At 36.7% G+C, this 14,867-nt stretch overlaps 1 long non-coding RNA gene across 1 annotated transcript in view; it reads right to left on the bottom strand.

The window, feature by feature from the left end:
- Nucleotides 1–14,867, bottom strand: part of LOC145535150 (uncharacterized) — a 472,362-nt gene that overhangs the window by 173,232 nt on the left and 284,263 nt on the right. The window contains exon 9 of the long non-coding RNA XR_014075314.1: nucleotides 2,112–2,200. This is a non-coding gene — a long non-coding RNA (uncharacterized LOC145535150). The remainder of the gene's footprint in view (nucleotides 1–2,111; nucleotides 2,201–14,867) is intronic.

Genomic DNA, 14,867 nt, shown 5'->3' with positions numbered 1-14,867 from the left:
ATAAGCACTACAATTTATTCTCCTGTGTATATTTTGTATATGTATACTTTATATATACATGTTTATATAAGAATATGTAGTATATTTATATATGCATATATAAAGCATATATATACTTTACCTATGTATATTTTTTATATAGATAGTTGAATGGCAGAAAACCTTTTCCTCTCAGCCTGTTCTCTCTCAAGTACTTACTCCTTTTTCCTTGGTTGAAAACAGCATACACCAGTTCCAAAAGCCTGATACCTAAGACTAACTGTGGACCTATCACTTTCCCTTTCCTTGAATATCTGATCCATCACCAACTTGGAAGCTCTCAGTTCCCATTGATCAAGCCCAAACACTTTTCTATGTCTCTTAGTGTCACCATCTTAATCCAGAATAGTGTTACCAGATCCCACATGCTGTATGGTATGGCAAAAACATTAAAAAGAAAAAGAGAGAGAGAGATAAAAAAAAAAAAAAATAGTGTCAGGACTTCCCTGGTGGTCTAGCAGTTGAGATTCTACACTTCCACTTCAGGGGGCATGCGTTCAATCCCTGGTTGGGGAACTAAGATCCCACATATCATGTGGTATGACCAAAAAAGAAAAAGTTTCAAAATCCTGTTACCACTGGCTTTGACTTCCGCTGTATTCCTTCATGTTCCCCTTGAGAATTACATTATCATTAAAAACACAGACTGAACAATTTATTCTCCTGTGTAAAACCAGGTGGTAGTGAATTAGATCTTTACTGTTGTAAAAAAAAATATAGTGGCTTGAAACTATACAAAACTATTCTCTCACACTTTCTGTTGGTCAGAAGTCCAGAAGAGCTCAACTAGGTCCACTCCTTAGGGTCTCTCAAAGTTGAAATTAAGATGTTTGCAGAGGTAGAATGCACTTACAGTTATCCAGGTAAAAGAATTCTAGTAGTCTAAGCTATTGTAGAGACAGTGGCATAAAGGAAAGTTGAGAAATATTTTATAGGAGAGGATAGAAATCCCAGAAACTTGTAAGAAGATCATTCATTACAGGTAAATTATCAACCAAGCAACGATGGTCAGTTTCCTAAAAAGTAGGTCTGATTTGATGAGGTTCAAGCATGACTTGCTTTCCTTATGGAATATGATACAGTCTTTTTACTTTGCAAATGCCCATGCATCTTTCTGAAGCTCCTTATATGGTATAAAATCAAGCCATTCTGAAACTCACACCATTCTTTGAAGAAATTGATAGTGAACGACTCACATTTTTTTGCCTGCTCTTTCCAGTCCCTGGAACATAATATCCTACCTTCTCTGCTTGGAAAAATGAAAAGAGCCAGCTCAATATTATCTCTTCCATGAATCTTTCCCTTACTGACCCCTCAAATAATGCATTCATGTCCATTTATGCATTCCCAAAGTCACTCTATTATCGCATGACTCACAAATAATAATTGATGTAGGGTTAAGATTGTGTACAGCATACTTCTCCATTATATTAGTCCGTGTTCCCTAGAGAAACAGAATGAATAAGATAGAGATAGATAATTACAATTATCTATCATTTAATTATAGAAGCTAAGAAGTCCCATGATCTGTGATCTGCACTTGGAAACCCAAAAGGGCTGAAGATTTAGTTCCAGTCTGAGACAAGTGCCTGAGAACCAGGAAAGCCAATGATATAACTATTAGTCTGAATGCTGGAAAACACCAATGTCCCGGTGTGAAGACAATCAGATAGAAAGAGACAAACTCTTACTCAGCTTTTTGTTCTATTCAGCTTCCAATGGTTTGTATGAGACCTACCCACATTGAGGACAGCCTCTACTTTACACAGTCTACCAATGCAAACATTAATCTTATGCAGAAATGTCCTCGCAGACATCCTCAAAAATAATGTTCCACCAACCATGAGCATACCAAGTTGAGACAAAATTAACTATCACATCTATCCATACTGTGATTTTCAAGTTAGGGATAATATTTTATTCCTGATATTGCCAAATACATAGGAGGTCTCAGTAAATAATTCTTAAATAAACAAATATATCTTATTAAATCACCATTCCAGCCATTTGGGATTAAAAAAAAAAAAGGTATTGTAAAACGTGAACTCAGTGTGGTAAGGAAATCATCCTACCTCTGAATTTCTTGCGGGTTTCAGGGCTCCACATGTTTCCAAATGCATCTCAGCTGACAAAAGTGGACAGGGAGACCAGCTATCTTGTTCTACAATAGATATTCACAGAATGGATAAATGAAACCCCAGTAAGGAAGCATCTGCTAATGTAGAGGCAGGTATTATACTGGGTTGAACTTCAGCTCCTTCGCCAGTCCAGCTGCATTGCTTTGTTTCCACTGGAAGGTTAAGACGTGGTATGCAGAGTTGCTTCAAAGGGTTATGGAATCTCTCACCGGTTCCAGGAAAGCTATCCTCCAGTTGACTCATTTTAAAGGAACTCTTGAGGAAATAATAAGCTTATTGTTTTTATCTTCCTCTTTCCCCTCTTTTTCCCCTCCTGGCTTGTTTATAGAGATAATTGTTATAAGGTATTCTATCTACCAATTAAATCACAGCAGAAAAAAACTCAGAAAAAAATTTAAAAAACTCAAAACACCAACCATTACCTGTTGTCCCATTTTGTGCAGTCTAAATACTCTCAGGAAGGTATTTTCCAAGCTATAAAACTGTCCTTAAGTAAAACTGGCTTTTGTAGATTTGATTTACAGTGAAGCAATTGGCATGCATTATGATCCTGAGATTTAGGGATATAATTATAATCGGGAGTAGACATTCAAGAATATAAATAAAATGAAAAGAGAGAGGTAAAAATCTATGAACTGTACATTAATATGCTAGGTTAATACACTGCTATATAAAGGGAACTGCTAACCAAGACTCTACTGAGCTCCAAATAATGAGCCCTTTGAATCTTCCTATAGATTTGTGAAACAAAAATGTCATAATATCCCCATAAGACCATATCAAAATAACATAGCTATAACTCAGTCCTTGTTTGAACAATATAAAACATTGAGTTTCATTACATTGAGCAAAGAACACTAATGAATTTTCAGAATGAATTGCCTCTTTGGTAAATGGTAGTTTTTTCCTAAAACACACACACACATACCAGATAGAAAGGGGAGGGGAATAAGGCATTACAGCTTCCTCACAATGTACTAAGCTGGAGAAGAACTTTATTTCTTAGTTGATGAAAAGTTAATATTTTACCATAATACAGAGAACCACAGAACTTAGAAGATAAATAGCAATGAATTTGTCCAAGTACCATATTTCATAGATGATGATTCTGAAAACTGGAGCTAGAATAAGAGTCACTATAAGTACTGTGTGTATTGTGTGTGTGTATATGTGTCTGTGTGTGTGTGTGTGTGTGTGTGTGTGTGTGTGTATAAAGAGAGAAATCAATAAAAAAATCGGTCCCTTTGAAAAAAATCTAATGTTTTTAGTCACCCAAATACTACCCTGCTTTTCTAATAAAAGGCTGACTATTATATCCAGAAACATGGGATCAGTATATAGTTGACCCTTGAACAACAGGGCTTCTACTGCGTGGGTCCATTATATAGGATTTTTTTTTTCAGTAAAGACAGTACCTGTATTTTCATTTTACAGATCTTCAAATTAAGTGTGGGGAAAGGCTGATGTTCATTTAGAGATCACAGTATGTGGACTCAAAAGAATTAGAGTGAGTCCTGATTCTACCGAAACTGTTTCAGCTCCCTGCCCTTGGGTGAGTCATTTATCAATTCCTTTGTTTATGAGGCAGAGAGAGCAGGATGTGAATTTTTAACTGCGGAGATGATAGTGCCCCAGATGTTGTTCAAGGGTCAACTGTATGGACACTCAGGAGATTCAAAACTCAGTTCCCGAAAGACTGGAGCATGCTGCATCTCACAGAGTAGTGGGGAGTGGGAGTTAGGTTTTGGTTGATTTAAGTTGAGTGACTAAGCATAGCACAATACAGAACTGGACAACGAAAGAACAAAAAACCTGGCTGTATCATGTCTAATAGATGAGAATATACTGTACATGTACTATATTTTTCATGCAGCAGAAGAAATACACAAAACTAAAAAAGGCCACGAAGAGTATTCATATGCTATTTTCTTAAGATGGACACACACCCCATCCCAATTCTTTAGCCAGACCTATCAACGGAATCAGATTCATTTGATGTTTTCTTGTGATCTCCCTACTCCAAAGCACAATAGAAAGTTCCCTGGCAAAGTGCCTTCACAAGGCTCCACTGGTTGTTAAAATGGAAACTTACAAATCACAGAAAATCAGCAGCTACCCCTTGAGTGCCTCCCATCTCTCAGCTCCTCTCTTACCACTGTTTTGAGGGGACACCCCATGAGCCATGAAATAGAGAGCTAAAACTAGCAAAGACTCCACCGCACTGTTCTGGCCATCATCTGTCCTGATAGTCAATAGCTATACCATACCAGCTGGAGTAACCATTTTGAAAATTCCTCTAAGTACCAGACAAAGGGTGGTCTTTCAGAGGAATGCTATGATGGGCTGTCTGTCTTAAGCCATAATGAAGTTCCATCTCAGTCTGAGGATCCCCAAAGTGCATAAAGTTGTACAGGAAATGAATCTGTTTTTGCAGAACGTAGCACTATTCATTCATTTCCACAAGTACCAAGGATCTTCTGTGCTCTGAGCACATTAGCTGTTGGTTATCACAATGCATACCAGCCCTCAGTGAACAACTCCCTCCAGAGTACCAATGACAGAAGCTAATTCTCTGGCCCTAGTTCTTACTGGTTTGACTGACCATTTCATTGTGGTAGAAAACAGTGGCCAATGAGAAGGGAGGATCAGGTATGGAGAAGGACTCAACTAAAACTGATTTATACTTCCATGTTGATGAACATTCCCTGGATTAGATCATAATACCTAGATAGCTTCCAGACTAAATTGCTTGGAAAAATTCAGGTGGGATGCTAATAGAAATTAATTACATATGTTTCCTATTCAAGAGTCTAATTATTGAAATAGTATTTCCCTCACTCATGTTACAATATATTATGAAATGTCAGAAGTACAAGGAATAATGAAAGTGATTTAGGCAGACCTCTGATCTTTTAAGGAAATTTTTTTGTAGCATTCTTAAAACATAGTTATCTAGTCACATTAAGTAATTCTGTAAAGAGCAAGTAATAATTTTACAAAGAAATGCTAATTTTTAGATACAGATATGCATTAAAAAATCTTATTTTGTATTTCCAGTGTGCTATAATGCACAAAATGGGTTCACCCACATTATCTCATTGTCTCATCATTACAGCCCACATTGGGATTCAGGGTCATCATTTAGGACATCTATTCCAATTGTCAGAACTTGGGACATAGAAAATGGAGGCAATTAAGTGATTTTATTCTGACCTCAGCACAGCACTCCCAAGAACTGAAAAAAGGATCTTCCTGTGACTATTTTGTTCCCTTAAATTTCTCACTTTTTAATAAAAGCCAAAATATGGCAAACCTTACTACTTGCCACTAACAATTCAGATAATTGCCGGTTCAATTAAGATTCGTCTTTACTACTAGCCACTATCAATCCATGTCCTCTCACTACTCCTTAATCCTTATTGTTATTCATGTTTCAGAGTTTACTATTGGCAAGAGAGAAATATGTTTCCCTATGGAAAGTGTGCATACACACACATTTATTCTTCTACCTCATCAAACTGCTTGAAAGCTATCAATTCCCAGTACTTGAACATTTACTATATAGAGATGCATTTAGTTTAACAATGGCTTTTTAAAAAATAAAATAATTCCATTTTTTACCATTAACTTTTTTGTGAATTTCTATGATTTAATCAAATTCTTCTACTTTTACGGTGGCAATTGGATATTTAAACAGGAATTTGGATTAGGAAGTAGAATAGGAAAAAATAGAGTACAGAGAGACAGATTTTCAATATGCAGTCCTTTGGGAAGGAGAGACCAAGTTTGGAGTATATTTAAGCTAGAAAAAAGAGGAGGAACACAGCAGTACATGAGATGGGAAGAATCAAAGATAATCTGTCATCTTGACAATGATAACACGACAAGTTCTGAGATAAACATTCTAAACATTCAGCAGCATTCACTGTGAATGTTTCCCTCAAGGAGCTTTAGGTCTAGATGGCTGCTAGAAGCACGAAGGAAAATATTTAAAAGCACATAGCTTAAACCATACATGCAAACACTCGGAACAATAGTTTGCTGAATTATAACATGTTAGAACTAAAAGAGAAGTTCTAGTCAAAAAGATGAGTGTTCATAAACAGGAAGAGGGAACATATTCTGTGTAAGGAGCAACTCATGAGTAAAAGCTTGACCCCATTTATTTTCCATCATTTATTAATCCATCTGATCTTTATTTACTGAGTGCATACTATGTACAAGACACAGTAGAATCTGAAGAACTGTTGACCTACCAGGAAGAAATGGAGAAAGTGTCTAGGGAAATGGTGAAAAAGATTTGGGGGTGGTTATTTTCAGACTTCTTTTCAAAGAAAAGCCAGATTAAGCACTTTGAATTTCATCCACTAGACATTAGAAAGCCATTCTATTTTATTTTTTTCTCTTTTGAGAACAGACTCTATACCTAAACTTCCACTCTTAAAAGAGCCCTGTTTTGAAAATAGTGACTTAAGGCAGAGACATTTTTGAAGAAATCATATTGCCTTCTAAAAACTTAATGTTCCACTCTTTAAATGGTATTTCCAGAGAAGATTTCAGTAAAATGAATGTTGCCAAAAGGAACCTGTAATTCCCTGAGGAAGCAATATTAATTAGAGAAATATGTGCCTCTGAATTCATCCAATTTGCATTTCATTTTATGGCTTATTTTTTGCAAACAGTTTACTAAATGACTGCAGTTGCAGATGGTTAAATTATTACCATCAGATGGCTGCCATGACTGGTATTACAAAAAAGGATAGAATCTGGTTCTTCATAAATAGCAGAAAATAAGTTTCCAGCTTTTTTTTTTTTTTTTAAAGAGGTATTTTTCTGCTGTGGCTGACCTTCTGAGAGCAATGATCCCAATACAAAGTCACAAGAAATTAATCTATTGGAAGGGTAGATTGGACAGAAAAGCTTTCCAAGTTGAATTTCTATTTTTGATTTAGAAGGCAGCTATCCCAGTTATTGTGAGTTTCTTAAACAGGCCAAGCTATTATGGAAGTTGGAGCTAGGTTGATATTATAAGAGAATGCTAGGTCCCAGATTCAGCCAGCCTTGGCTCTTATGAGCAACCATCCTAATTTGCCGAAGACTCTCTTGGTTCTAGCACTGAAATCCCATATCCTAAGAAACTCTTAAAGTGATTAAAGTGAAAGTCACTCAGTCGTGTCTGACTCTTTATGACCTCATGGACTGTAGCCAATGAGGCTCCTCTGTTCATGGAATTCTCCAGGCAAGAATACTAGAGTAGGTTGCTATTTCCTTCTCCAGGGGACATTCTTTCTCCAGGGATTGAACCCAGGTCTTCTGCATTGGAGGCAGATTTCTTTACAGTCTGAGCCACCAGAGAAGCCCATAAGAAGCCCTTAGTAAAAGTGAATGTGTTAGTTGCTCAGTTGTGTCCAAATCTTTGCAATCCCATGAACTGTAGCCCACTAGGCTCCTCTGTCCATGGAATTCTCCAGGCAAGAACATTGGAATGGGTAGCCATTTCCCTTCTCCAGGGGATCTTCCCGACTCAGGGATTGAACCCGGATCTCTTTCATTGCAGGCAAATTCTTTGCCATCCTGGGCAAACTGGTATAGTTGATCACTTTACTCTTTGCTCCCAATCTTCATGAACAGCTTGTGTCAGCATTCAGCACAACATTTTGTGTGAATGTATGTGAGAGAGAGCAAAGATAAAGGGGATCAGAAAAGCATGTAGGTTCACTAAAGGACAACTAAAAGTTGCTTCAGTACAATCTTTTAAAATCTAGAATATGCTGAGATGTGATTATTTTATTTTATTTTTGGTTAAGAGCATGTGAAAGATTTTGTTTATGAATGCCCTCCACTAACATCATTCAGGTTAAAACACCATTTAAAAAGATTTCAAATATTAATAGAAAAAGTCAGTTTTAATGATCTCCGCTTACAGAAAAGCATTTCAAATTGCAAAATAAAGTTATTGGGATAAACAACTCCTGTTGGGCTTCATTCCAAGTGAACATCAATGTAATTCACCTAGATAAGGACAGACAGTACTAAATCAAGCACAGATTTTTTTCTATATTTACTAAATATTCAACAGATTTCAAAAGTTGAAGTATAGTTTATTTACAATATTATATTAGTTTCAGGTGTACAGAATAGTGATTCAGTATTTTTACAGCTTAAACACCAATAAAAGTTATTACAAGAAGATGGCTGTAATTCTTGTGCTATACAATATATCCTAGTTGTATATCTATTTTATGCATAATAGCTTGTATCTCTTAATCCCATACCCCTATCTTGCCCATCCCATCCTTCAGAGATTCTTGTTAGATTTTTCTCTATATTCTAGACTCTCTGCTGGGACTAGGGCTGATGATGGATGAAAAAAACACATAAAACCTCTATAGTAAGAAATATATTAAGATTAAGAGAGGAGGCATGTGGGTAGCTCAAACAATTGAGCATAAGGGGTCAATTAGTTAGGTATAGATGTGGTTGTAGATGTGGATGGTAGGAAAAGTAGGCAGGCTTCTTAGTGAAAGCAGTCTTTAAGATCTATAGCATCTGTAATATGCTATGTGCTCAGGTGTCCAACTCTTTGCAATTCCATGGACTATATAGCCTGCCAGGCTCCTCTGTCCATGGAATTTTCCAGGGAAGAATACTGCAGAAGATTGCCATTTCCTTCTCCAGGGAATCTTCCTGACCCAGGGATCAAACCTACATCTATTTCATCTCCTGCACTGGCAGGTGGATTCTTTACCACTGCACTACCTGGCAAGCCCTCTGTGTAATACTTCAAGCTATTTAGGTAGTATAATCATCTGGTCTTGGCAATACAATGATTAACCAAGAATATGAAGTGAAGAGAGTATCAAGTAATTTCCAAAAGTTTCTATTTTGTGAACACTTGCTGTATGGTACGGAGAAGGCAATGGCACCCCACTCCAGTACTCTTGCCTGGAAACTCCCATGGATGGAGAAGCCTGGTAGGCTGCAGTCCATGGGGTCGCTAAGAGTCAGACACAACTGAGCGACTTCACTTTCACTTTTCCCTTTCATGCACTGGAGAAGGAAATGGCAACCCACTCCAGTATTCTTGCCTGGAGAATCCCAGGGACGGCAGAGCCTGGTGGGCTGCTGTCTATGGGGTCGCACAGAGTCGGACACGACTGAAGCGACTTAGCAGCAGCAGCAGCAGCTGTATGGTATTGCCATCCTTGGAGATAAGTTTAGTGCCAGAAGATAGTGAATTTTGCAATAAAATTTAAAGCCTAATTGACACCAATTGCAAAGGAAGTAGTTTTGTAAGTAACCACCAGTTACCAACAAAAATGGTTCAATGGTTGTCCTGAGTAATGAATGATGATGAGATATTTACCTTAGTAATAAGGTGTATGTTCTTGAGGTTATACAATACTGCTAAAACAAAATGAATAAATACATGTATATTTTAAACAACCCTACTACTGCCCAGGAGTCTAGGAAAGGTGATCAAATTCTTTCATATGAGTCAACAAATGTGTGTATTACACTGCATTCACAGATGAATAGCACTCAGAATGAGGAAATTAATAATATACTCTACTCTGCATTGTTAGACCATAGCTACTCAATTAGTTGTTGGCTAACTAGCAGCTGTAGCATGTTAGAGCAGTTTGCTAGAAAAAAAACTTTAGAGCCTCACATACCTAGCAAAGCAGAATCTGCACCTTAACAAGATCTCCCACTGTGTATTCTGGCCTCCTTTATCAAAGATTAATTGACCATAGGGGTGTGAGTTTAATTCTGGGCTCTCTATTCTGTTCCGTATGTCTGTTTTTATGCCAATACCATGGCATTCTGATTACTGTAGCTTTGTAGTATTTGTTTGATCTGGGATGATTACACCTCCTGCTTTGTTCTTTTTCTTCAGGATTGCTTTGGCAATTCTGGATCTTTGAATCTTCCTTATGAATTTTAGGAATTTTTCTCTAGTTCTGTGAAAAATTTCATGGGTAATTTAATAGAGATCATGTTAAATCTGTAGTTTGCTTTGGGTAGTATGGCCACTTTAACAATATTAATTCTTCCAAACCAATAGCATGGGATATCTTTCCATTTCTTTGAATTGTCTCTAGTTTCTTTTATTAATGTTTCATAGTTCTCAGTGTATACAACTTTCATCTCCTTGGTTAGGAATAAAATACTTGGTCTATTCCTAAGATTTTATCTCTGGAGTATATTTTTAAAAGGTACTGTTTGTTTACATTCCCTTCCTGTTAGTGTAAAGAAATGTAACCAATCTCTGTATGTTAATCTTGTATCCTGATACCTTGCTAAATTCATTTCTATTATAATGTGAATTATATAATTTATATCAGCTCTAATAGTTTTTGTGTGAGATCTTTAAGGTTTTCTATGTATAGTATCATGTTATTTGCATATAATGACAACTGTACTTCTTCCATTCCAATTTGGATGTTTATTTCATTTTCTTGTCTGACAGCTAAGTCTAGGACTTCCAATACTATGTCAAATAGGTGAGAGTGGGCATCCTTATCTTGTTCCATATTTTATCAGGAAGGCTTTATGTTTTTCACCACTGAATACTATACTAGCTGTGGGTTTGTCTCACATAGCTTTGATTATGTTGAGTTATGTTTCCTCTATGTCCACTTTGGTAAGAGTTTTTATAATAAATGGATGTTGAAACTTTGTCAAATGTTTTTTTCTGCATCTATTGAGAGGATCATGTGGTTTTCCTCTTTTGTTGGTGTGATGCATCACACTGATTGATATGCATATGCTGAATCACTCTTGTGATCTTGGGATGAATCCCACTTGGCAAGAATATACAATGGGAAAAAGTCTCTTCAACAAATGGTATTGAGAAGGTAAGACAGCTGCATGTAAATCAATGAATTTAGAACACACTCTCTCACAATACACAAAAATAAACTCAAAATGGCTTAAAGACTTAAAGACATGACACCATAAAACTTCTAGAAGAGATCAGACAAAATATCCTCTGATATAAATTATACCAATGCTTTCTTAGGGCAGCCTCCTAAGGCAATAGAAACAAATAAAAATACACAAATAGGACTTAATCAAACTTACAAGCTTTTGCACAGCAAAGGAAACCATAAACAAATGAAAAGACAATCTACAGAATGGGAGAAAATATTTGCAAATTATGTGACCAACAAGGGCTTAATTTCCAAAGCATACAAACAGCTTACACAACTCAACAACAACAACAAAACAATCCAATCTAAAAATGAGCAGAAGAAAGACCTAGACAGACATTTCTACAAAGGAAAAATACAGATGGCTCTTAGGCATCTGAAAAGATGCTCATCATCACACATTACTAGAGAAATGCAAATCAAAACCACAGTGAGGTACCAACTCACACCAGTCAGAATGACCATCATTAAAAAGTCTACAATGGCTTCCCTGGTGGTTCAGTGGTAAAGAATCTGCCTGCCAATGCAGGAGACACAGTTTCCGTTCCTGATCCAGGAAGATCCCACATGCTGAAGAGCAACTAAGACTGTGCTCTAGAGCTGAGGAACTGCAACTACTGAGCCCCTGTTTCCTAGAGTCTGTGCTCCACAATAAGAGAAGCCACCACAATGAGAAGCCCATGCACCACAACTAGGGAAAAGCCCATTCAGCAATAAAGACCCAGCACAGCCAAAGATAAATAAAATTATATATTAAAAAGTCTACAAGTAACAAAGGTTGGAGACAGTGTGGAAAAAAGGGAAACTTACACTGTTGGTGGGAATATAAGTTAGTGCAGCAACTATGGAAAATAGTATGGAGACTCCTCAGAAAACTAAAAATAGATAATATATGATCCAAGATTCTCACTTCTAGGTATATATCCAGACAAAATTATAATTCAAAAAGATACACGCCTCACTATGTTCATAGCAGCACTATTCAAAATAGCCAAAACATGAAGAAAACCTAAATATCCATTAACAGAAGAATGGATAAAGAAGATGTGCTGCAAATTTAATGCAATGGAATACTACTCAGCCATAAAAAAGAATGAATAATGCCATTTGTGGCAACATGGATGCAACTAGAGATTATCATACTAAGTGAAGTAAGTCAGAAAGAGAAAGACAAATACTTTATGATATCACTTATATGTGGAATCTAAAATATGACACAAATGAATTTATTTATGAAATAGAAACAGACTTACAGAAATTGAGAATAGACTTTTGGTTGCCAAGGGGGAGGAGGTTGAGGGAAGGATGAGTGAGAGGTTGTTGTTAGGAGGTGTAAGCAATTATACATAGCATAGATAAGCAAGACCCCACTGTATAGCACAGGGAACTATATTCAATATCCTATGATCAAATATAATAAAAGAATATTTAAAATGTACATATATATGTATAATGGAATCACTTTGCTGGAGAGCAGAAATTAACACAACAATGTAAATCAATTATACTTAAATATAAAACAGACCTCCCAGTGATTGGAATGCACATTTAAAGTTAAGAAGCACTGCTCTAGGCCACCTTTAAAACCTTTCTTTTGCTTCAGAGTATGATTGTCTTAAGAAAATATGAAACACCTGGAAAAATTTGAAAATACAATCAGCACTTGACCTATCACAAGGAACAGGGATGTTTAGCCAAGAGAGAGGATAATGTACCAGGAATATGGCTTTTTTCCTACAAATTACTCAAGATCTGTCATGTGAAGTCAAGTGTTAAAAATTGGACCAATGAGCAGAACAGAAACAAAAAAACAAGAAATGTGTTTTAGCTCATTATAAAGTATAATTCTTAAGGGGAAAATATATCTATCTAAATACTAACGGGAGGTGATGGAAGTGGTATCTAAATTCTCTAACCCTTGAGATAGACAGAAAAGGAAGCAAAGAAGAAATTCATTAACAAGTATTTTGCCAACTAATAATAGTAGGTACTTCATGTGTTTTTCATGTTTCTCATTTTACTAGATGTCTGTCTTCATAATCATTACAGAAGATTAAAAGCAAACAAAACAGAGTGCAAATAGCAAAAGATGAAGCACTAAAACTCAGGCTAGTTTCACTAACCCCACTGGCTTGATTCCATGGCAGTTAGATGGGCTACAGTGAGCTTTTCTCTTATATTTTACTGCTGGTATCTGGTGCTTTGTCTTGAGCTCCCCTGCCCCCATCCCCACATCCCAGTGCTAACCACTGCATTTTTCAACCAATTTTTATCTTTATTTCCTGCATGTGGATGCACAGTTTCTCTTCCATTTTATTGGCAAGTAATTTTGAAATCTTTAAGTGGTAACAGGATTTGAGCATGGTTTATGTTGACCATTACCCCTTGTTTGAGTTCAAAACTGCAAGGTGTGGGGATGTCTGTGAGGTCAAGCTGCAGAGCTTTTATCAGCCTCGAATTTCATTTTATTTCTACCAGCACTCTGGTAGTGCCTTTCTTCTCTATTTCCTTTTGAAACAAGATGCTTTCCATTATTTCAGACCTCAGAAGTGCACTGCATGAAGTAACACAGAGGAATGAATTACTGCTTGCTCTTTTATTACCAAGTCTCATTACATGAATAATATGGGGTTTTATACAAGTAAATATGTACAATGTTTACAGAGGGTTGACCAGTAAGCATGTCAAACTTCTGTGTTACAAACTGTTGCAAATGCCACTAAAGTAATGATCATGTAAAAATCAAATGGAAAATAGGATAGGAACTGATTTTTTTTTTCTTTTCCTATAATTCATGCCTCTAAGTCTGGAACTGGACAAATTTTTACTCCAACATGATTGATTTAATACAATTCATAAGCAGTATCTTGTGACAACTGAATAATGAAAAAATTTCTCAACTCTAGGGATCCAAGCTTTTCTTTAGGTTGTACTATGGTGTTTTTTCTCAGTAGTTCCTTCACTACCTAATTGCCTATGAGGATCAAAGTTCTGTCTTGAAGATTAATGAAAAGTGAAGGAAAAAAGTGGCTCATATTTAACATTACCTACTGTATGCTGGGAACCCCAAGCATATTTTATTTAATCCTCACAGTGATTTTACAATGAAGTATTATTTTCACATATAGCTAAAGAAATTGAACCACAATGAAGTGAACTGTTGGTTCACTCTGTTTGGCATGCTGTACACATGTTGGGTCTTTAATCTTCTCAACAATGCTATAAAGAAGAAATTGTTGCCTCCAGTTTATAGACACAAGTTGTGGTTGATATAGGTGGTTAAAATGTACAGTTTTTACCTATGGGAGTCTCATGGGCTTCCCTGGTGTTTCAGATGGTACAGAATCTGTCTGCAATGTAGGAGACCTGGGTTCAATTCCTGGGTCTGGAAGATCACCTGGAGAAGGGAATGGCTATCCACTCTAGTATTCTCAGTTACCTATATAAAAGGGTTTCTCAATCTTTACAATATTAACATCTTGGACTGAACAGTTCTCTGTTGTGGAGGATGGCTTATGCATTGCAGGATGTTTAGCAGCATCCCTGGCCTATATCAGGTACTAATTACATTCCCATAGACCTCTTCGTACGCCTTGCTGGTTGTGGCAACAGAAGACATTGCCCCTTAAGGGATATGCTCAATCCCTCAGTTATGTCTGACTCTTTGCAACCCCATGGACTGTAGCCTGGCAGAACTCCTCTGTCCATGGAATTTTCCAGACAAGAATCCTGGAGTAGGGTGCCGTTTCCTTCT

The sequence above is a fragment of the Giraffa tippelskirchi genome, chromosome 2 (assembly GCF_054371585.1).
Source record: "Giraffa tippelskirchi isolate mGirTip1 chromosome 2, T2T-mGirTip1v1.2.pri, whole genome shotgun sequence".
Taxonomy (NCBI): Eukaryota; Metazoa; Chordata; class Mammalia; order Artiodactyla; family Giraffidae; genus Giraffa; species Giraffa tippelskirchi.
Note: the sequence above shows the minus strand (reverse complement) of the source record. Positions and strands in the feature narration are given on the sequence as shown.